At 38.3% G+C, this 22,579-nt stretch overlaps 2 pseudogenes; both read left to right on the top strand.

The window, feature by feature from the left end:
• Positions 1-1,783: 1,783 nt before the first annotated feature.
• On the top strand, positions 1,784-3,598 carry LOC132600241 (methyl jasmonate esterase 1-like; annotated as a pseudogene).
• A 1,153-nt stretch (positions 3,599-4,751) lies between these two features.
• Positions 4,752-5,763, top strand: LOC132600240 (methyl jasmonate esterase 1-like; annotated as a pseudogene).
• Positions 5,764-22,579: the final 16,816 nt, after the last annotated feature.

Below are 22,579 nucleotides of genomic sequence, written 5' to 3'. Positions count from 1 at the left end.
CGTGGAGAAGGAAGACACTGGTGTCATCAACAAGAAGCAAGAAAATTCTGAAGACATTCAGACTGGTGACGTGGTAGCTGCTACCGAGGAAATCAACGAAGCAGATCTTGAAACTGGTAATCAAAGTCTGGACGTGAAAGATGTTGAAGTAAAACATAAGTCGGCAGTGTCTGAAACTATATATGTCAATGGTGACAATTTCAGACAAAGCATTAAGGGAGATATAGTGAAAATTGAAGTCTCTGGTCAATCATCTCACATATCAAGGTCCATCACTGGCTCAGAGGAAATACTGGAAGCAAATGGAGAAACAAAAGATCAACTAAATGAAGAGACTGACCTTGAAGGCTCAATTTCAGATGGAGATATAAATGGTATGATTTTTGGAGGCTCTGAAGCTGCAAAACAGTTTATAGAGGAGTTGGAAAGGGAATATGACAGTGGATCCTACAGTGGAGCTAAGGCTTCAAAGGAAAATAATGGTCAAATCGTTACTGAATCATGTGTTTCTCCAGATAACACAATTGTCAAGGAGCTAAGAGAAAGGGGGAATCTGGAAACTCAAGAATAAGAAACTCAGTATGAAGATGATTCAAGTGGTTCGCAAAGGCCAACAAGAAATATTGTCAAGTTTGCCCACTACAGAGATGAAAATTTTATCAAGACGTATTCATGTTTATTTGGAGGCCTAATTATTAACGGAAAACCATCACCATTTGAAGAATGAAGAAGTGTCGGGAAAATATTGTTGAGATCTTCACCAAGGCACGTCCAAAAGCTTCGTCTAAGTTCTTCTGCGATAAGTTCGGGATAGCTTCCAAAAAATCACTTTAAGGGGGGAGTGTGGAATTATAAAGTAGATTTTTTGGAGCTACAAAAAAATCTTAGATATTTAGTAAAGATTTTAGAATAGCCTAGGATAGTATCTTGGATAAATATCTTGAAGAGATTTATAGATAGCCTACATTATTGCTAGGAGATAAAGTTTACTAGATTTTTCTTATAGATGTATCTTGAAGAATTTCTTGAACCATCCCTAGACAAGTATAAATAGGGGTGGCCTTGAGCATTTGTAACCAAGTCATTCAAGTGAAATCAAGAAAGTTTTTCTTCTAGAATCAAGTTCACTTATCTAAGAATTTTCTTTCTCCTTTCCAAAGCTTCCTCTTCTTTAGTTGAATCTTCCGATCTTAGTTAACGAGCTTGGGCTAGCAAAAGGTTTCCCCGATTTACTTTTTCTTCTGCTATATTTCTTTACAAGTCTCTTAAAGATTACACCAAATGTTGAGATGTATACAAAGAAACTAGCTGTCCAACTTTGATAAAAACCCAAACAGATCTCTAAATTCTTGTTTTCATTCTATTTGCTGAACATACTTTGGTTTCCATTTTTATGAAAGGACGCCAACTTTACAGTACTTTGATGAGCTTTAGGCAGTTTGAAGTCAAAAGGGTGACAGAGTCCTCTGCAAGAAAATCGCCACACGTATTATAAAATTCTCATGTCTTTGGTTTATTCTGTATTGTATATGAGATATTCTCTGAAAGACTATAGCAGTAATCAGCAGAAATCTATCTGTCTACAGTCTCTAGGCCTCAATAATTCAATTATTTATATGATCTACCTCTAATTGACTTAGTGGATTCTTTTAACTTCCAAGAAACAACCTTCAATTAAAAAATACAACCCTATACCTGATTGTCACCTGGGGTTTCTTCTTAAGGGAAGTTAGTAAATGTCAACTCCTCCAATTATAGTAAGATCCTTTGTAATGTTCATTCCATGTTCTCAACTGATCATAGTCCAAAAGAAATGGAGAAAAGCAAGTACCTGATGGGTTTCCTTCTGATACTTCTCTTGCCATATGTAAATGCAACTAAGTCAGCGCCTAAAAGGCCTAAAGATAGCAAACACTTTGTGCTAGTTCACGGGGCATGCCATGGAGCCTGGTCTTGGTACAAGCTTATGGCATTGATGAGATCTTCGGGGAACAATGTAACAGCTCTTGACTTGGGTGCTTCAGGGATCAACCCAAAGCAAGTCCTTGAAATCCCACATTTATCTGATTACTTCAGTCGGAGTTCATGGCTTCTCTTCCTGCACACGAAAAAGTGGTTCTTGGAGGCCATAGCTTTGGTGGATTCGCAATTTCTAAAGCCATGGAAAGCTTTCCAGAAACGATTTCAGTTGCTGTATTTGTCACTGCTCTGATGCCTGGTCCAACTCTCAATGCAACCACAGTTTTCATTGAGGTATCATTTCGCCGGCTTTAGCACTAAGAGGCAATCTCTTCTCTGATAATCTAACTCTTTTCATGTTTCACATTTCATTACAGTCTTCCAGTGGAATAGTATCTGAACTTGATAATATTGTTACATATGACAATGGGCCCAATAATCCTCCAACAACCTTAAACTTTGGTCCGAAGTACTTGGCAAGTTATCTTTATCAGCTGAGCCCGATTCAGGTAAGCTAAGTATAATCAAAATTTCAAAGTGAAATAGCCGAATTATGATTTATTGATCGTGCGAATGGCCCAAATGTGAATTGTTTTCACAAATACAATCAGTTGTTATTTAATCAATTAATCAACTATGCCTCAATTCAAATGAGTGGAGTCAGCGATATGAATCATCAAATCAAGTTAATCAATCAACTACTCCTGATGAACATAGTCGAAAATTTACTAGCTTATCTAATACTTGTACACATCCATTTTGGACACAATATCATAAGGAAGTTATCAAATTGTGTTTCTTCTCCCTTGTTTGGTTATAGGATTTGGCGCTGGCTGCTACACTAGTAAGGCCGGTATACTTGTACAGTCTGGAAGACATATTGAAGGAGATGGTTCTTTCAAGCAAAAGATATGGATCAGTTAGGCGAGTGTTCGTCGTGGCTGCTGAAGATAAAACTCTGACTAAGGAATTCCAGCGGAGTATGATTGATAGGAATCCACCAGATGAAGTGAAAGAGATCTCAGGATCTGATCACATGGTCATGATGTCTAAGCCCCTTCAACTTTTTACTACTCTTCTACCCATTGCCAACCAGTGACAGCTATCTTGACTTGTGATTACATGATATCAAGAATAAAAGCATAATTGAAATAATCAAAACGTTATACCTCAGTATACAATATAGAAGCAAGTTGCCTATCTTCTTTTAAAAAAATTTACAAGTTTTCGTGCACCTTTAGTATCTGCAGTTCTAGAAAATGGTGCTCTGAAGAACTCCATACTTGATGCAACCAGTTATAATGAAAGTAGGTTATAATAAGAACATTCTCATAAAATTCAGTGTCTTAAATAACCTCTGAGCTCTAGATAGAGGTTGAAGCTTCAATCAAGATTCTTTTGTTAATTCTGTGTTGCCTAAATGGTTGTGTAATGCCATGACACATTGACTATTGAGGAACTCTATTTCGAGTACAGCAACATTGAAGGTCCAATGTTTTACGTTGAGTGGGATAAACTCTGTGTTTTGCGGAAGTTGTTGTGAAGAAATAAAGTTGATTTTTTGGAAGTACAAAAAATTCTAAATATTTGGTAAAGATTCTAGAATAGACTAGTATAGTATTTTGGATAAGTATCTTGAAAAAAATCTAGATATTCTAGAGTAGTGCTAGAAGATAAATATTTACTAGATATTTCTTGTAGATGTATCTAGAATAGTATCTAGAATCATCTCTACACAAGTATAAATGAGGGTAACTATAGTCATTTGTAAGCAACCCAAGTTAACCCAACACAATTACCTTCAAAGTAATTCAAGTCAATTCAAGAAGTCTTGTTCCATAACAAAGTTCTCCTTTTCAAAGTTTCCTCTTCTTTAGTTAAATCTTCCGATCTTGGGCTAGCAGAAGGTCTCTCCGATTTACTTTTTCTTCGGCTATATTTCTCTACAGTTGTATGTGTCAAACAACAAAATTAGTGGAGACATAAGTCGGGTGGTGGAAGAGAAAAAAATTATGGTAAATAATAATAGTGTGTCGAAGATCAATGTTTGTTAACATCAAACATTCAGGTCTGAAGTTATCTTGACTTCATACCCGAATGTATATCTGAAGTTCAAAATAAGAAATATGAATCTGAAGTTAGGCTTGTATAGTTCAAACTTCAGATACACGGGTTTGAATTTGGGATTACCAATCCTAGCTTCATACCTAAGTTTGATGCACAAACAATATGTCAAACCACAACTTCAGACTCGCATGTCTGAAGTTTGTAACTTTAGACCTGAACTTTCAACTTCAGTTCAGGTCTAAGTTGATTCTGAAGCAGCTAATTTTTGGAACTTTTAGTTATGCCTTAAAATAGCGATCCTCCAATCAGCTATCTGTGCACTTGCCCTGCTCAAAGACAACGAAAGCATTATGTAACTTTGGCCCAAAATAACCAAATGTACCAGGGAAGAAGACTAATGCAAGGATCTATATTTTTTTCCTTTTTATGCTTAGGGATATCTAATTTAATAGATTAACCTTCCTTTTCTCATCTCCCTATAAAAGTCCCCCCTCACCCCGTCCAACTAGAACTGTTACAAGTATAAAGGAATAGGAGCAAAACACATTGTGTAAATATCGTGTCTGGAAAAACTTCCATGACCCACCTATCTTTTCAAATGAGTGAAATATCACGAGAGAGAAGAATTGGAGCAAAAGACATTTCAATCATTTTCATTACATCTGACATTCTAAATGTTAATAAAAAATTCTGCAACCCCACGTTAACCTTGACCTAGTGAAATGTCGATGGAACAAAAATACAAAATTCATATAAATAATCATGTGATCAAGGTTAATTATGACATCACTGGAGTCTCATCAAGTAATACAACACATTCAATACCTGATTGCTAATTTCCTCATCAGGGAAGTTAGTAAAGGTTAAATTAACTCCTCTAATTGTAAGATTCTCTATATTTCGTGCTCATAGTTGAAGACCAGAGAAGAGAAAAAAGTTATGGAGAAAAGCAATAAGTGTCTAATAAGTTTAGTACTAATACTTTTGTTTCCATATGTAAATTCAACAACATCAGAGCCTAAATGGCCTAAAGCTGAGAAGCACTTTGTGCTAGTTCATGGGGGATGCCATGGAGCCTGGTCTTGGTACAAGATTGTGGCACTGATGAAATCTTCGAGGCATAATGTCACAGCTCTTGACTTGGGTGCTTCAGGGATCGACCCGAAGGCCGAATCAGGTCCTCGAAATCCTCCGTTTATCTGATTACTTGAGTCCGCTAATGGAGTTCGTGGCTTCTCTTCCTGCACATGAAAAAGTGGTTCTTGTAGGCCATAGCCTTGGTGGATTGGCCATTTCTAAAGCCATGGAAAACTTTCCTGAAAAGATTTCGGTTGCTGTATTTTTTTCTTCTCTAATGCCTGGTCCAACTCTCAACGCGACTACACTCTACACGAGGATATTACTATTATTTTGCCAAATTTAGCGGCAACTATATATTTCTTGTTACAAACTTATACTGTCGGTGGTCGTTTGGTTTGAGGTATAAAATGGGTTATGCCAGTACTAATTTTTATACCACGTTTGGTATAAGGTATAGATTTATCTCGGGATTATTTTATACCTTGCACCAAATGTGGTATAAAAATTAGTGCTGGAATAACTCAACTTATACCTTCTTAACCCACTTATACTGGGATTATTTTATACCATCTTTCAGATGGTATAAAATAATACCAACTGATGGGATAAATTAGTCCCGGGATTGTAATCCCGGGACTATTTTGACTAGCAACCAAACGACCACTCAGTATTTTGTTACAGGCTAGCAGCGGAGGATTTGGCTCTTCTCCATTTCCCTTCTCTCCATTTTCCCCAAGTTCTATCTTGGATTAGAGACACATGGCATGAATTAGAATTAATGGCTAAGATTTAATTGACTAAAACAAGGCCCTAACTATGATTACATAATTAATAAATTATCCATAAATATATTAGAAATTTTTTCTCTCTCTTCCTATTTACTTTTCCTACCCATTAAAATATTTTTTCTGATTTATCCGATTATTTTTTGCTACTTAATTTTTTTCCCTAATAGGCCCTTTATTTAATTGGTGATATTTTTAATTTTTTCAATTATGATACTTACTAATTTACATAATATAGATCTCATTATTCAATTGGTAATTGTATATTTCTGAAAGACTTGTCTATATTCTGGAAAATATCACCATTAAAGAGTTGTCGTGATTGAAAAAAAGATGGAATATTAAAATAGGAAGAGAGAGAAAATACTTTTATATATTTATAGATAAGTTATTAATTATATAAACTATGGTTAGGGCCTTGTTTTAATCAATTAATCTTATAGCCTGTTTGACCAAGCTTCTAAAAACAGCTTATTTTAAAAGGTATTTTTTTCAAAAGTATTTTTCAAAAAAGTACTTTTGACTAAAAACAGTTTGTGTTTGGCCAATTAATTTAAAAAGTACTTTTGAGCAGCAATTAGTGTTTGACCAAGCTTTTAAAAAGTGTTTCTATGTGTATTTTTCTCAAAAGTATTTTTCAAAAAAGTGCTTTTGGGCAAAAACTATTTTTTTTAGCTTCTGAAAAACTGCTTCTGCTACTCCCAAAAGTATTTATTTTCTCCCAACCGCTTGGCCAAACACCTCACTTTTTTTAAAATAAGCACTTATTGAAAAAATAAGTACTTTTGGGGGAAAAATAAGCTTGGCCAAACAGGCTATTAGTCATTAGTTCTAACCTATGTCATGCGTTTCTAATCTAAGCTAAAACTTGAGGAAAATGGAGAGAAGGGAAATGGAGAAGAGCCCAATCCAACAGAGGATTAGTATCTGAAATTGGTAATAGTGTTACAGACGACAATGGACCCAACAATCCTCCGACAACCTTCAATTTTGGTCCGAAGTACTTGGCCAGTTATCTTTATCAGTTGAGCCCGATCCAGGTCAGCTAAGTAATCAAGATTTAAACGTGATAGTATCCCACATCTCTAGTTTTCTGTGTAGATCCATTTATTCTCAAAATGTGACATAGTGAACTCGGCTATGAATTGTTTGCACAGATATATAAATCTTCAACTAGACTAAGAAGACTCCTGAACTAACCTACTCGAAAATTTCTCTGGCTTATCTTAGTACAAATCCATTTTAGAGACAACATTATAAGGAACTTATCAAGTTGTGTTTTCTGTTAATCCCCCCCCCCCCCCCCCCCCCCCCCTGTTTGGTTATAGGACTTGGCGTTGGCGACTACACTAGTAAGGCCGATATATTTATACAGTGTGCAAGATGTTTCTAAGGAGATGGTTCTTTCAAGCAAAAAAATATGGTTCAGTTAGGCGATGTTTGTCGGGGCTGTTGAAGATAAAATTCTAAACAAGTTATTTCAACAGTATATGATTGAAAAGAATCCACCAGAGAAAGAGATCTCAGGCTCTGATCACATGGCCATGATGTCTAAGCCTCTTCAATTTTTTAAACTTCTTCTGCGCATTGCCAGAGAGTGACCAGCTGTATTAATTAGCTTAGCCTAGTTTGTGATTAATTACATTATCAAGAATAAAAGCATGATTAAAACAATCAAAAAATTATACTCAAATGTATAAGCAAAAATTGCTTGTCGTGTTTTTAGTTTTGTGCAAGTTCACTCTACCAATTCAGGTGTAAGGTTTCAATCACAACAAAAATATCTAGCTTCTCCACAATTTACGGGTCCATTCCAGCTCCAAAATCTATAGAAAGAGAAAAAAAATCAACTTTTTGTATAGGCTTGACGTCCAAACAAACCCAAAGAGACTTTAAGGAGTTATGCATGGTCATGAATTTTATTTGTTTCATTAAAGTCGCAAAATATAGGTTTGCATCATTAATTTCTCAGAAAACAATACTCAGAACCAATATTTTCACTATGTGAATTCAAAATGTAAAGGAATAAACATATCAAAAAGTCAAGGGAATCAACATCTACTATATAAACATAAAAATAATAATAATTTTGATCTTTGTATATATAGTATAATTTTCTGACAAAAAGATTTCTGATCAATCAAGACCTCTAGCAACCCACTTGTAATAACTCTGTTCCAAATAATATCTCTGTAAATTATTTTAACGAGGAAATATAGTTCTTTTTGAAACAATTACATGGACAGAGAAGTTTTAAAAAAAAAAAAACTCCCATCCATCGCACTTTCGAGATAATCTGTTACATTTGAACTTGGGTGAGATAGGTTTTGCAGTTGAGTCTCAAGTCAGCCAAAAAAAAAAAAAAAAAATCCACTACTTTTATGTTTTTGCTAATGGTTGTTTATTCTATCTTTTTCAAACCATAGAAATATAGTTGTTAAATTAATCTGCACCCAGACCAACCCGCAATTATACCTGAAAGTATTAATGCTTAATGTTAAATAACGCAACTATCAACAAATGTATGACGTTTCTTGGGATTTAATAATCGGAAAGGGAACTTTTATGAATCATGATTTTCTTTGGAGTTAATAATTGGAATCCTCCATAATAATAAGTTAATAACAGAATATTCTATATTCCCCTGTTCTACTTTGAGTAATAAATATAATAATTTAAATTGTAAGTATCAGTACAAATATTTAGGAAAAATAAACATACAGGGAAATGAGTTTTTTTCACCAGTAAAATCTTGTTAAGATAAATTGATAGTGATTTTCATACATAAATAATGGAAAGAGATAATTCCACTTTTGGCCCTAAAATTATTGGTAAATTATGCTTTTAGTCTTTGTAATATATGACTCACCTAAAATAATCTTCAATTAGTTCAAATGTATGTTTTTGGTCCAATCACGTAGAAAACATGTCGTATTTGACTATCAATAGAACTATGTTACCATCAAATATGAATTAATATTACATATTTAACATATCATGGGTGATTAAGTGGTGAAATGGTTGAAAATCATTGCAAAATGTGAGGACCCACAGAAGGTGTTACCCATTCATACAACTGTGAACCCCCTGGGTATCTGACCCCATGAACATGATCTGGCATGACATGACATACTCAGGTATTGTATGAGCAAGAGACACAGACGATTCGATATACGCTGCAGCGGCTGGTATCGAACCCGTGACCTCTCCCCTTTTGTTCTCCCAAAGGAGACACCTCTCACCAATTGAGCATAGTTCATATAATTCTCTTCATCAAACTCAATTATTATTCTCCCAAGAATTCATCAATTCACAACTATAATGATTAGGGAGTAGAAACATTACCTTTTTGGGTAGTCACCACGAAATCAACACCCCCAAGTCCGATCTTTAGCTTAAAATGACGGCAACAACTTGTACTACACTTTATCCTTCACGAGCTTCGGGATTCGGGGCCTTAAATTTGGTTGATTCTCTACTTTCTCTCTCTAGTTCTCCTCTCTCTCACTTTCTCTCTCTAAAAATCTGAAATTTGTGGGAATTGGGGGCTGCTAGGGTTAACATTTCCCTTATATACAAAGGGGAAATGGGTTTGACCCAACTTGAAAACGGGTTGGACTTTTCTGTCTTAAAACGTCAATATCTCCTTATCCCGATGTCACCTGTGAACCCACGACCTATGGTTGGAAAGGTATTTCAATTATCTACAACTTTCATTCTTTGAGTTTTCCCAAATTCCCAAGTTATGATAGAGTTATGGCCTCCCGAAGTCAGGTGACCCGAAACGTAATTGCGGACCAAGATACACCCCATGTTACGGTCCCGTAACACAAAGGACGGACCGTAACTTGGTGTCGTACCTTGGTGAAAATTTCCAGTAAGGTTCTGGAAATTTTCCCCGTGTTACGGTCCACTGTTACGGCCCGTAACACGAAGGACGGACCGTATCTTGGTACCGTATCTTGGAGGAAATTTCCGGTGAGGTTCTGGAAATTTTCTCTGTGTTACGGCTCACTGTTACGGCCCGTAACACGAGTTACGGTCCGTAACGTCACCGTAACGCAGATGAATTTTCCAGCGAACAGGCTCCAGTCGAATGGGCATAACTCTTTGCACAGATGTCCGTTTAATCCCCATAATATACTGTTGGAAAGCTATTTAATAGGGCCACAACTTTCATCAAGGAAGTTCTTCCAGATTCGAAACGGATCAAGGAGTTATCGCTGCCCGAAATAGGCCTATCAACCATTTTCGCAAACGCTCAAACCTTCAGTGTTTCCACTAGAACTCTAATGATATGAGCATAAACTCAGTTCCAGATGCGGGGTGTTACACAAAAAATGTGAATATTCACAAACAAAGGAATCAAAATGTATAATTCAATTAATTGAAGGTTTATTGTGCTTAGTCAGATATCATTTAAATAAGAATTGATTAATAATTGAGCAATCAAAAGTGCTATTAACCCTAATTCTCCTCAAACTGAAGAAAAGAATTAATATATTTTTTTTCTTTTTCCTCTTTTATCTCATGATGAGAATCAGGAAGTTACTATAATTTATTACCTAGTTTCTCCTAAAAGCAACTACTTTAAACAACTGATTTTAGTCATATCAGTGTTTCACGTAAAAAGAAACTTAAAATTCTTTTGCTCTACAGTAGTATTTTAGTAGGTAAATTCTAGTCTGACTTTTTCCATCTGTGTGAATTGTGGGTATACATGGACCGGATTGGTTCCGATTTTTTAAACACCAAATCAAATCAATAAAATTCGGGTTTTTCAACCTTGGGTTTTCTCGGGTTATTCGGTTTTCTTGGATTTTTCGGATTTTTTTTCGAAATAGTCTTGATATAAAACATATAAGATTTATTTCAAATATTTCTTTAGCCCTAGTAAGATACAACTATATAATTAAGATTTTTCTTAAGAAAATAACATAAAATGTGAGAAGATTGATGACATTGTATTAAAATATTCAACAAAAGCTAATAAAATCGGTTAAAATAAACATTGCTAATTAACAAGCCATAAAGAAAATGACCATCATCTAAAAATACTAAGTCATGCTAAAATAAGTACGGCTAATAAGTATTAATTACATGACAAAGAAAAAAAAAACTTAAGTTATGTTTTTTCACTCTCTAAATAAATTATGCAAAACTAAAGAATAGATATCCAACTTTATTGTCATTCTTAGTGGTAAATTGAATTACTTTTGTCAGCATTAGTGTTGAGTTGATTTTGGTTTGGACTTTATTGGAGTTACTAACATTCATAGGATATAAAACTTATTGACATTCAAAATTCTAAGTTCAATCTTGAATAATATGATAATACATAAAGAACTACGAAAAAATTTAAGAAATATTTATAAATTACATTATAAATAAATATTTTTATGTATAAAATATTTTAAAAATTGAATACATGTAATGTCGGGTTGGTTTGGTTCGGTTTGACTTTTTTTTAGTTAAAACCAAATCAAACCAATTATGGTCGGGTTTTTTTTTTCAACACCAAACCAAGTCAAACCAAATCACTAGTCGGGTTTTTTCTCAGTGTGACTCGGTTTATCGGTTTGGTGCGGTTTATCGGTTTACTTTGTACGCCCCTAATTGTGAGAAAGACTTTTCTGATTATAGAGTCCAATAGAGACATTCATACCAAGAATACATTTGCTTTAATTTATTGCCATACGAAATTTTTAATAACAATCATTTCCCAAATGTTCTTGTCAAGTTTACAGGTGTCCTCCAGTGATAATATAATTTTAAAAAAGAAAAGGCATCACATGTACCCAAAAAAAAAAAAAGTGATGGAACAGGAACGAATGTGGTCAATAATTTAGACCAATTAGTTCAATGTTAACAAAAATAAAAGAAAAAGGAGGACAGATATAAAATATTGAAAATTATTTCGCATGGTTATTATTAAAGAATATCACCACTTTACCAGCATCTGAGGGGACTTATTATAGAAATACGGCAATTTCTGATAGGCTGGGTATGCAGAAAATAGATATGAAATTGAAAAAGTCAGAAAACATGCTGATCACATGTTCGAGCATTTTGTGAACACAAGCTATTTAAGAAATCAAATAAAGTGCTAATCATGTAGACTTATGTATAATGTTGCAACCACTAACCTAGTAGGGGTATTATGTAATTGATATTGAAAAATCTGAAAATATCGTCTATCTGTTCAAAATTTGATTTTTTTTTTAACGGAAAAGGGCCAAATATACCCCTGTACTATGAGAAAAGGTTCAAATATACCCCTCGTTATACTTTGAGTCCAAATATACCCCTCGTTATACTTTGAGTCCAAATATACCCCTGCCGTTATACTATTGGTTCAAATATACCCCTCTACTATGAGAAAAGGTTCAAATATACCCCTTCTCCGTTAAGACTGTCCGAGGTGGATATCTAATCCTACGTGGCACTGACATTTGATGAGGTGAATGTCATGTGGCAGGCTACCTCAACGCCCTTAACCCATTTTACCCCTCCACCACTAAATTTGCTTGCTGATACTTATTTTAAGTACTGATGGTCAGATTCATCATTCATGAGTAAGAAACATTTACTATCGTCAATGCGTTATAACAAAACTGTTGTCCTTAATACAATGGTGGAATTGGACAAGATGTTTTAGTCCGTGACTAATAATGCATGCTCGAGGCGAGCAGGGGCGGAACTACAGGGGTGCAAAGGGTGTCAATCGAACCCCCTTCGTCGGAAAATTGCACTATATATATGGGGTCAATTTTTTTATTCAAGTATAAATATTAATGTTGCATCCCTCAGCTCAGCGGCTGAGGCGCCTACTATTGAGCTCATGGTTGCGGGTTCGATTCTCTGTAACGACACTTTTTTAACCCCTTTTCATCCAGTCCCCTTTTTTTAAACCCCCTTATCAAATGTTCTGGCTCCGCCCTAGAGGCGAGACTATTTTGGAAAATAAATCACACTTTTCCTTCTCAGTTAAGAGGACATTAGGTTAGTTCTCATTTTACTGGAGTTTCTTTTCCTTTCAAGTTTATTTTTTTCCGATCAAATTTGAGGAGTCATGAAAACAGAATCGGGTCGACAAACATGTGAGGATTCGGCAATCAAAGAGAAATGCTAGTGCACGCCTAAATTTCATTACATTGCCTCGACCTTAACACTACTGCAAGCAAATTGTATTACAACATCCACATTACAAATAATTAAAATCCTCCACCTGAAAGTGAGTAATTTGAGTTAGTGAATTTGGTGGCAATGGTGGTGAAGGGGAAGGAAATTTTAGTGGTGGAGGTGAGGGGTAAAATGGGTTAGGGGCGTTGAGGTGGCATGCCACGTGTCATCGACCTCATCAAATGTCAGTGTCACGTAGGATTAGATGTTCACCTCGGACAGTCTTAACGGAGAAGGGGTATATTTGAACCTTTTCTCATAGTACAGGGGTATATTTGAACCAATAGTATAACGGCAACGGTATATTTGGACCCAAAGTATAACGAGGGGTATATTTGAACCTTTTCCCATAGTACAGGGGTATATTTGGCCCTTTTCCGAAAAGAAAATGATACTTTCAAGAGGGTAATAGCAATTTGGTCCTTCAGTTATGGATTAATTTCAATTTTAGTCCTTCTGATATATGACTCAACACATTTAACCTTTAGTTAATTAAAATATGTGTTGTTGGTCCTTTATGTATGAAATACTCTATATAAACTATTTTAGAAGTACATCACCTACAAATCGGAACCAATAGTAGAATTTGACATAACATATATAATAAAATGATAAAAGGGTTAATTAATACTCTAGGAAATTTGCTTATAAACAAATGGATCAAATTTGCTTATTTCAATTAATTGAAAGTTAAATATGCTTAATCAAATATCCATAAGGACTAAATCAGAATTTACTAATAATTAAGGCCAATAATACTATTAACCCTAATATCAATGAGTTGATCAAGTCTTTGGAGGAAAATGGTCATATATTCTTCAATAATGTTCAAGGATATTGAAAAAATAAAAAATGCAAATGTCAAACATCATCTAGATTCGTCTTTCCCTTCTTCAAAGGGAAGATATAATCTGAAAACGTGTGATTCTTGAATACTGAAGGACAAAGGAAATTAAAAAAAAGTTTTTTAAAAAAGGGAAAAGGGCCAAATATACCTCTGTACTATGGGAAAAGGTTCAAATATACCCATCGTTACACTTTGGGTCCAAATATACCCCTACCGTTATACTATTGGTTCAAATATACTCCTGTACTATGAGAAAAGGTTCAAATATACCCCTTCTCCGTTAAGATTGTCCGAGGTGGACATCTAATAATCCTACGTGGCACTGACATTTGATGAGGTGAATGACACGTGGCATGCCACTAGGGCTGCGTATCGGGTGGTTCGGTTCGGGTTTGAAAGTTATCGGTTTGTAGACATGTTAAACCGTTAAAGAATCGTTAAGATATTGGTTATTGGGTTATTGGTTAATCGGTTTTTTATCGTTATCGGTTTAACCGTTAAGATATCACACGAAATTTTTTCAAGAACAAAGAACCCATCTTCAAAGCAGAATCAGAAACGAATTAATGAGATGCAAAATGAATAAAGTAGCTACAAAAGAAAGTGTCTGCAACAGTTAACTATAAAAATGTACCATTCAAAGAAATCAATTGCAGCTTTGCTCCATCAAAACTCATAAGGGACTAGTAGCCTACTGGTAGGCAAGTGTTAACTTGGTGGCAATGCTGTGGATCGATTTCGATCAATTGGAGCCATGCCAAACAGATTAATTCTATTCCTTAGTCCCGGTGTTCATGAGTAGAACTTTATCAGACTATTGAGGCATCTTAGTCCTTAGACTCATTGTGCAAGCACTCCTTGCACCTAAATTCACACTTACAAGCGATGGTGATTATACAATATACCAAGTTCCTCTTTAGGTAACAGAAATCATTCACAAAGTTAAATCGAAAAACATATCTAGCTATAATAGGCATAGTAATTATATATGGAAGGGTTATATGGAACGCTGGACAGTGGACTCCACAAATTATATATGAAAGGTTATATATGGAAGGGCATAATTGTAATTAAATAAATGGTTATCGGGTTATCGGTTGACCCGTTAACAAAAGTGGTGAACCCGAGACCCGAACCGATACTCCAATAACTAGAGAACACCACCCGATACCCGAACCAATAACCCATTAACCCAAACCATTAATCCAATAATCTAATAATCGGTTCGGGTTATTGGTTTAATCGTTAACATGCACAGTGTCACGACCCAACCCCGTAGGCCGTGACTAGTGCCCGATCTGAGCACCCGAACCCATCTATTAAGTATTATCTCAAATTCCATCAACTCATTCTAGTATATGGCGGAAGCCGACAAGGCTTTATTTCAAATTTAAGTAATTTCCAGAAAAATTTCGGCAGAGTTTCCTTTGTTTTACGGACTATCCAATATACCCTGCACGCAGAAAATACCAACAAAAGCCACACAGGGCTAACCAAGCAAGATATAAACATATGCGGACCGGCCGCCTCGGCGTATAGGATCGCCCAAACAACATATGCGGACCGGCCGCCTCGGCGTATGGGATCACCCAAACGACATGTACATACATCCATACAGAAAGACCCTAACCCACAAACATGTCCACAGACCTCTAAACAGACCGACAGAATCATATGACGGGACAGGGCCCCGCCGTACCCATGAACGAATATATACAAATGCACTAATAAATATATATACCAAAAGTATAAGCTCCGGAAAGAGAGGAGCACTCCGAATAGCAGAAAGGGTGTCCTAAACAGGTGGATCACCAGGCTGTGCGTCTGTACCTGCGGGCATGAAACGCAGCCCCCGGAGAAGGGGGTCAGTACGAAATATGTACTGAGTATGCAAAGCAGAAGGTACAGAAATAAATCTGAATAATAATCGAATCAGATATATAGAAAATAATACATATCAAAATGTTTATTCCCAAAGTATAAATTATGCATAGGGCACTGGAAAAATGTGGTCGCCCGCCTGTCGATGGCGCCACAACACAGCATAACACCAGAAAGTTTCAAATCTCCGAATCCCCGTCACACATCACAACACAGCATAACGCCAAACACAGCATAACGCCAAACATAAGTGGAACCCGGCCCTCGAGCAAGGAGCACGGTGAACCATAAACACAGCATAACACCGGAATATATCAAAAAGCGCACGACAACAGAACCGGCCCGGGAACCGGCGAACGATATCATAGTAGGCACGAGCGGAGTAGTGAGGAATCATATGCATAAAATCATTATTATAAATCCGAAGGATAAGTAAAATAGTCATATTTGAAATCGGAGTAATAATTATCACTTTTTGATTCAAAGTTGTCGAATTTACATAAAGGGCGTCGCGGGACCCACGGACGAGTATAGACCCGAACTGAGTCCGCCTATGAAAAACATACCCATTATACATCAAGCAAACTCCTATAAAAATTATTGGAGCGATCCGAGCCTCTATGCGAAAAATATGGCATTCAGAGATTACAAAATTCCTTAAAGCGAACATTTTCCATGCGAATTTCGGAAAGCGATTACTTCAAATACATCATGGTTCATATTTCATAAAAACATACATAAGAGTGCCAAAGAATATATATATATGGATCATAACATGCTCGGATCTCGAATTTGGAATTCCCTTAAAGCTCCAATCTAGCCTATGTGAAACTAAGGCACGCCAAAAGAAGGAAGGTTGCTTTACATACCTCAAACGCTCTCCAATATGATCCAACTCCAGCTAAGTCCAAACTATGATTCGGGCTGCCCAAGGTCTACAAACAAGCCATAAAATGCCAAACATTAGCTAAAGACTTTTTGGGCATTAAATTCCAATTTCGCCCTTAACTCTACGGAAATTTGGGCGGCATTTCCCCTGTAAATAGGCTACCCCGAGAATTTAACTCGGCCATATCAATCAACAACAACAGCAACAACCAACCTAACAACATCAACAACTAATTCGGAAAGCAATACAACAACAATAGCTTTCTTTTTCCACTATTCAACAACTTACATAAATTCAATTCGACAACTTACCTTCAAGCCAAAATCGACGCTTATACATTCACATACTAACCCATGCCCCTACCAACAATATTTAAGGACATTCTAAGCAATTCATACAACATTTCCAATAATCCAAATTTTTCTCCAGCTACCCGAAACAGCCCCCTAACCGAAACAGCCCCTCTAACTTTTTCTTCATTTACAAATTATGGTTTGTATTCACAATTCACCTTCTAACAATACTATCTCGCCCATATACCAATTACATTAAATATACAAAAGCCCCCAAATCAGTCCGCAACATCTACAACCTCAATTTGAACCAATGAACATTCATTTCCAGCATAAAATTCAAAGCGACGACGATTAAAACATTAAGCGATATTCATTCGCTCGTTGTCATATAATGTGAACCATTTCAATCAACACTACACATACACATATATGGACGATTCCCAATTGTTCTTCACCTTACAATGATCATAATCAACTAACTAAACATTAATTCATAATTTCAATCACAACACAACAACACCCATCACACGCCCAACCCTCATACATATGGCATCCACTTCACCATTCTTTATTTCATGATTTTTAACCATAATAAGATACTACAACATGAATATAACCATCATAACACAAGAACAAGATCAAATCTTACCTTTTTATCTTCAACTTCCACAAGCCTAGGGTTTCCACAAGATGAGAAATAGTGGATTGATCGCTCCCACAATGCTTCCACGCTACTTAGGGACCTCAATATAGTTGATTTGTGCCAAAGAAATAATTTTTGGAAGGCTAGAATTGATCTTGATTTTTTTTTCAACTTGGCCGTGAGGTTGGGGGTTTTCTCCTTCAACTTTTAGATATTTTTTTTTTTGTGGGAAGTGAGAAAGATGAATACATGGTCATCTTTTAACTAATATGAAGTGCATTGTTGTCCCTTGGCCCACATTAAATGAGTTGGACCACTTAAAAGATGACACCAAATTGTGTGGGCACCACATGGAATTTGTGGATGACTTTCCACTTCTAATTTTATCACTTTTGGTCCCAAATTTTTCCTAATTGATCCATACCAATAAATTCATGCACAACTTATATCTCAAAATAAAATCGAAGGTCAAGAATCCCGACTTTGTATCCCGAAATAATTTTGTCCCTAACTTATCGTAATTAATCCAGATTATTCCACTGTACAAAAATACGGGTTCTAACATCCTCCCCCCCTTAAGAACATTCGTCCGCGAATGTTAGATTTATCTCACGGGTCATACAAACAATTTGGGGGAGTTTCCTTCTCAACTATCACAACCATACATTTATTGATCAAACAACAAAGTCAAATAGAGAATTGGATTACCTGTAGGTTCCGAAAATAAATGAGGATACTTCTTCTTCATATGCTCCTCAGCTTCCCAGGTCATTTCCTCTCGGTTATTGTTCCGCCACAGCACTTTAACAGAAGCCATATCTTTGTTCCGCAACCTTTTTACCTGACGATCCAATATGGCTATAGGCTGCTCCTCATAAGATAGCTCCTCTGTGACTTGAATATCATCTACAGGAAAAACTCTGGAAGGGTCACCAATACACTTACGAAGCATAGAAACATGAAATACCGGGTGTACCGCTCCCAAATCAGCTGGCAGATCTAATTCATAGGCCACCTTGCCTATTGTACGAATAATTTGATACGGCCCAATATATCTCGGACTGAGCTTCCCTTTCTTGCCGAATCTCATAACACCTTTCATAGGCGACACTTTCAGGAACACCCAATCGCCAATCTGAAACTCTAACGGTCGACGTCGTTTATCAGCATAAGATTTCTGTCGACTCTGGGCCGCTAGCAATCTCTCTCGAATAAGTCTCACCTTATCCACGGCCTGCTGGACCACATCTGGACCGATGAACTGAGTCTCACCCACGTCAAACCAACCAATCGGAGATCTGCATTTCCTGCCATACAAAGCCTCATAGGGTGCCATCTGAATACTGGAGTGGTAGCTGTTGTTATATGCAAACTCAACAAGCGGTAAATGGTCGTCCCAGCTACCCCTGAAATCAATAACGCAGGCACGCAACATATCTTCCAATGTCTGAATAGTGCGCTCGGCCTGTCCGTCAGACTGGGGATGGAAGGCTGTACTCAGGCTCACCTGGGTTCCCAATCCTTCCTGAAACGATCTCCAGAACCTAGCTGTAAACTGGGCACCTCTATCGGAAATAACAGACACCGGAACTCCATGAAGTCGTACAATCTCCCTGACATAAAGCCTGGCATAATCCTCAGCTGAATAGGTGGTCCGAACCGGAAGAAAATGGGCTGATTTCGTCAGCCGATCAACAATAACCCAAATAGAATCATACCTCCGTGGAGTGCGAGGTAGACCTGTAATAAAGTCCATATTAATGATCTCCCACTTCCACGTCGGTATCTCCATCTCCTGCAATAGCCCACCGGGCTTCTGGTGCTCAATCTTAACCTGCTGGCAATTTGGACACTGAGCAACGAACTCTGCTATATCTCTTTTCATACCGTCCCACCAATATAGGCATCTGATATCATGGTACATCTTCGTCGACCCTGGGTGAACAGAATATCGGGCGTAATGTGCCTCGCCCATAACCTGTCGCCGCAACCCTGCAACGTCAGGTACACACAATCTGCCTCTGTGAAATAACACTCCATTAGGTGAAATCTCAAACGGAGTCTTCTCCTGTGCCAGCGCTGCGTCTCTGTACTTTGCCAGAATAGGATCCTCATACTGATGCCGCTTAATATCTTCTGTAATAGAGGACTCAGCAATACCTCGAACAGAAACCCCAACATCTCCAGAATCAGCCAAGCGAACTCCAAGACTAGCCAACTGATGAATATCGCGAACCATTTCTTTACTCTCTGATGGCACGTCTACTAGGCTGCCCATAGACTTGCGGCTGAGTGCATCCGCCACAACATTAGCTTTCCCAGGATGGTAGAGAATGTCAACATCATAATCTTTCAGCAACTCTAACCACCTCCGCTGCCGCAAGTTCAGCTCCTTTTGCCTAAAGATGTACTGAAGGCTCTTATGATCTGTATAAATGTCAACGTGAACCCCATATAAGTAATGTCTCCACATCTTCAAGGCATGAATGACCGCGGCCAGCTCCAAATCGTGAGTAGGATAATTCTTTTCATGTTTTCTGAGCTGCCGGGAAGCATAAGCTATCACCCTGCCATGCTGCATCAACACACATCCCAAACCAATACCAGAGGCATCACAATAAATCACATACCCATCTGGACCCTCCGGAAGAGTCAGGACTGGAGCCGTAGTCAACTTCTCTTTCAGCAACTGGAAGCTACGCTCGCAAGCATCTGACCACTGAAACTTAGCTCCCTTCTGAGTCAGCCTTGTCAAAGGCGCTGAAATGGAAGCAAACTTCTCCACGAATCTCCGATAATAACCAGCCAATCCCAGAAAGCTACGCACCTCTGTCGGCGTCGTAGGTCTAGGCCAATTCTTTACGGCCTCGATCTTCTGGGTATCCACCCGGACGCCATCAGCCCCAATAATATGTCCCAGAAATGCCACTGAAGATAACCAGAATTCACACTTAGAAAATTTAGCATATAATTCCTGGTGCCGAAGTGTGCCAAGTACCGTCCTCAAATGGTCTGCATGCTCTGCTTCTGACCGAGAATAAACCAGAATATCATCGATAAATACGATCACAAACATATCCAAGAACGGTCTGAATACCCGATTCATCAGGTCCATAAATACTGCTGGGGCATTTGTCAGCCCAAAAGACATAACTCTGAACTCATAGTGCCCATATCGGGTCCTGAATGCTGTCTTGGGAATATCAGCCTCTCGTACCCGTACCTGATGGTAACCCGATCGCAGGTCTATCTTCGAGAAGTACCTGGCACCCTGCAGCTGATCAAACAAATCATCAATCCTGGGGAGGGGATATTTATTCTTGATGGTTACCTTATTCAACTGCCGATAATCAATGCACATCCGCAGCGAGCCGTCTTTCTTCCTCACAAATAATACTGGAGCTCCCCAGGGTGACGCACTAGGCCGAATGAAACCCTTCTCCAATAAATCTCTCAGCTGCTCTTTCAATTCTTTTAATTCTGCAGGTGCCATTCTGTACGGAGGAATAGAGATAGGCTGAGTGTCTGGCAACAGATCAATAGCAAACTCTATCTCTCGTTCGGGAGGTAGACCCGGAAGCTCATCTGGGAATACATCTACAAATTCATTAACCACTGGGACTGACTGAAGAGTCGGTGCCTCTGCCTCTAAATCATGAACACGGACCAGATGATAAATATACCCCTTTCTGATCATTTTCTCAGCCTTGAGGTATGAAATAAACTTACCCCTCGGCGATACTGTATTACCTGCCCACTCTATAACTGGCTCCCCTGGGAATTGGAATCGGACTATCTTCTTTTGACAGTCAACATTAGCATAGCAAGAAGCTAGCCAATCCATACCCATAATCACGTCAAACTCGATCATATCTAACTCTACCAAATCCGCCTTAGTGCAGCGGCCACAGATAATCACGGAACAATCTCTATAAATCTGACTGGCTATAACAGAATCCCCTACTGGTGTAGCTACCTCAAAAGGCTCTATCGGTTCGGATTCTATCCCAATTTTATCAGCAACGAGTGGAGATATAAATGATAATGTAGAACCAGGATCAATCAATGCATACACATCACGAGAGAAAACCAGTAATATACCTGTGACGACATTAGGCGAAGCCTCCTGGTCCTGTCTGCTGGCTAAAGCATAAATGCGGTTCGAAGGACCGCTAGAACCCGAAGCTCCGCCACGACCCCTGCCGCGGCCTGCTGGTGCTGGAGTACCTCGCCCCGCAGGGCGCATCGCCACCGAGGCTGAAGATGAACCACCGGCTGACCCGGTAGACTGAGCTGAACTGCCTGTACCACCTCTAGCCGGACAGTCTCTCATCTGATGGCCCTGACGGCCGCACACAAAGCATGCACCCGTAGCTCGGAAACACTCTCCCGGGTGCTGTCTCCCACAGTAGGAACACAAAGGTCTGGGTGGCCTCATCTGACTGCTGGAACCTCTGTTCAACTGTGAACCTGAAGCCCTGGAGCTCGGGCCTGCCCCTGAATATCCGACACCCTCAGATCTCCTGCCGGTAAACTGTGGGGGTGTACCCCGGCCTGACGGAGGAGGATGTCTGCCTGACTGCTGCTGCTGAGGCTGTCCGCCTCGAGAGTCTCCGGAATAACCTGCGAATCTGGCCCTCTTGGGCGGCCTCCTGTCCCGATCTCTGCTAGAATAATCAGCTCTATGTCGGTCCTCCATACCTAGGGCATAAGCCTGTAGTCGGGCAATATCCATGTCTGCCTGCAATGCCACCGCCATACAGCCATCAATCAAATAGCGGTCTAACCCCATCACGTATCTGTGCATCCGATCGGCCATATCTGCTACTATGGCAGGTGCATACCGGGCCAAAGAATCAAACTCCATATTATACTCACGGACGCTCCGACCCCTCTGCTGCAGATGCAAAAATCGGTCAACCCGCGCTCGCCGTAACTCTGGGGGCAAAA

This window comes from Lycium barbarum, chromosome 6, assembly GCF_019175385.1.
Source record: "Lycium barbarum isolate Lr01 chromosome 6, ASM1917538v2, whole genome shotgun sequence".
In the NCBI taxonomy this organism is placed as follows: Eukaryota; Viridiplantae; Streptophyta; class Magnoliopsida; order Solanales; family Solanaceae; genus Lycium; species Lycium barbarum.
The sequence above is the reverse complement of the archived record's forward strand: the minus strand, read 5'-3'. Positions and strand labels throughout refer to the sequence as shown.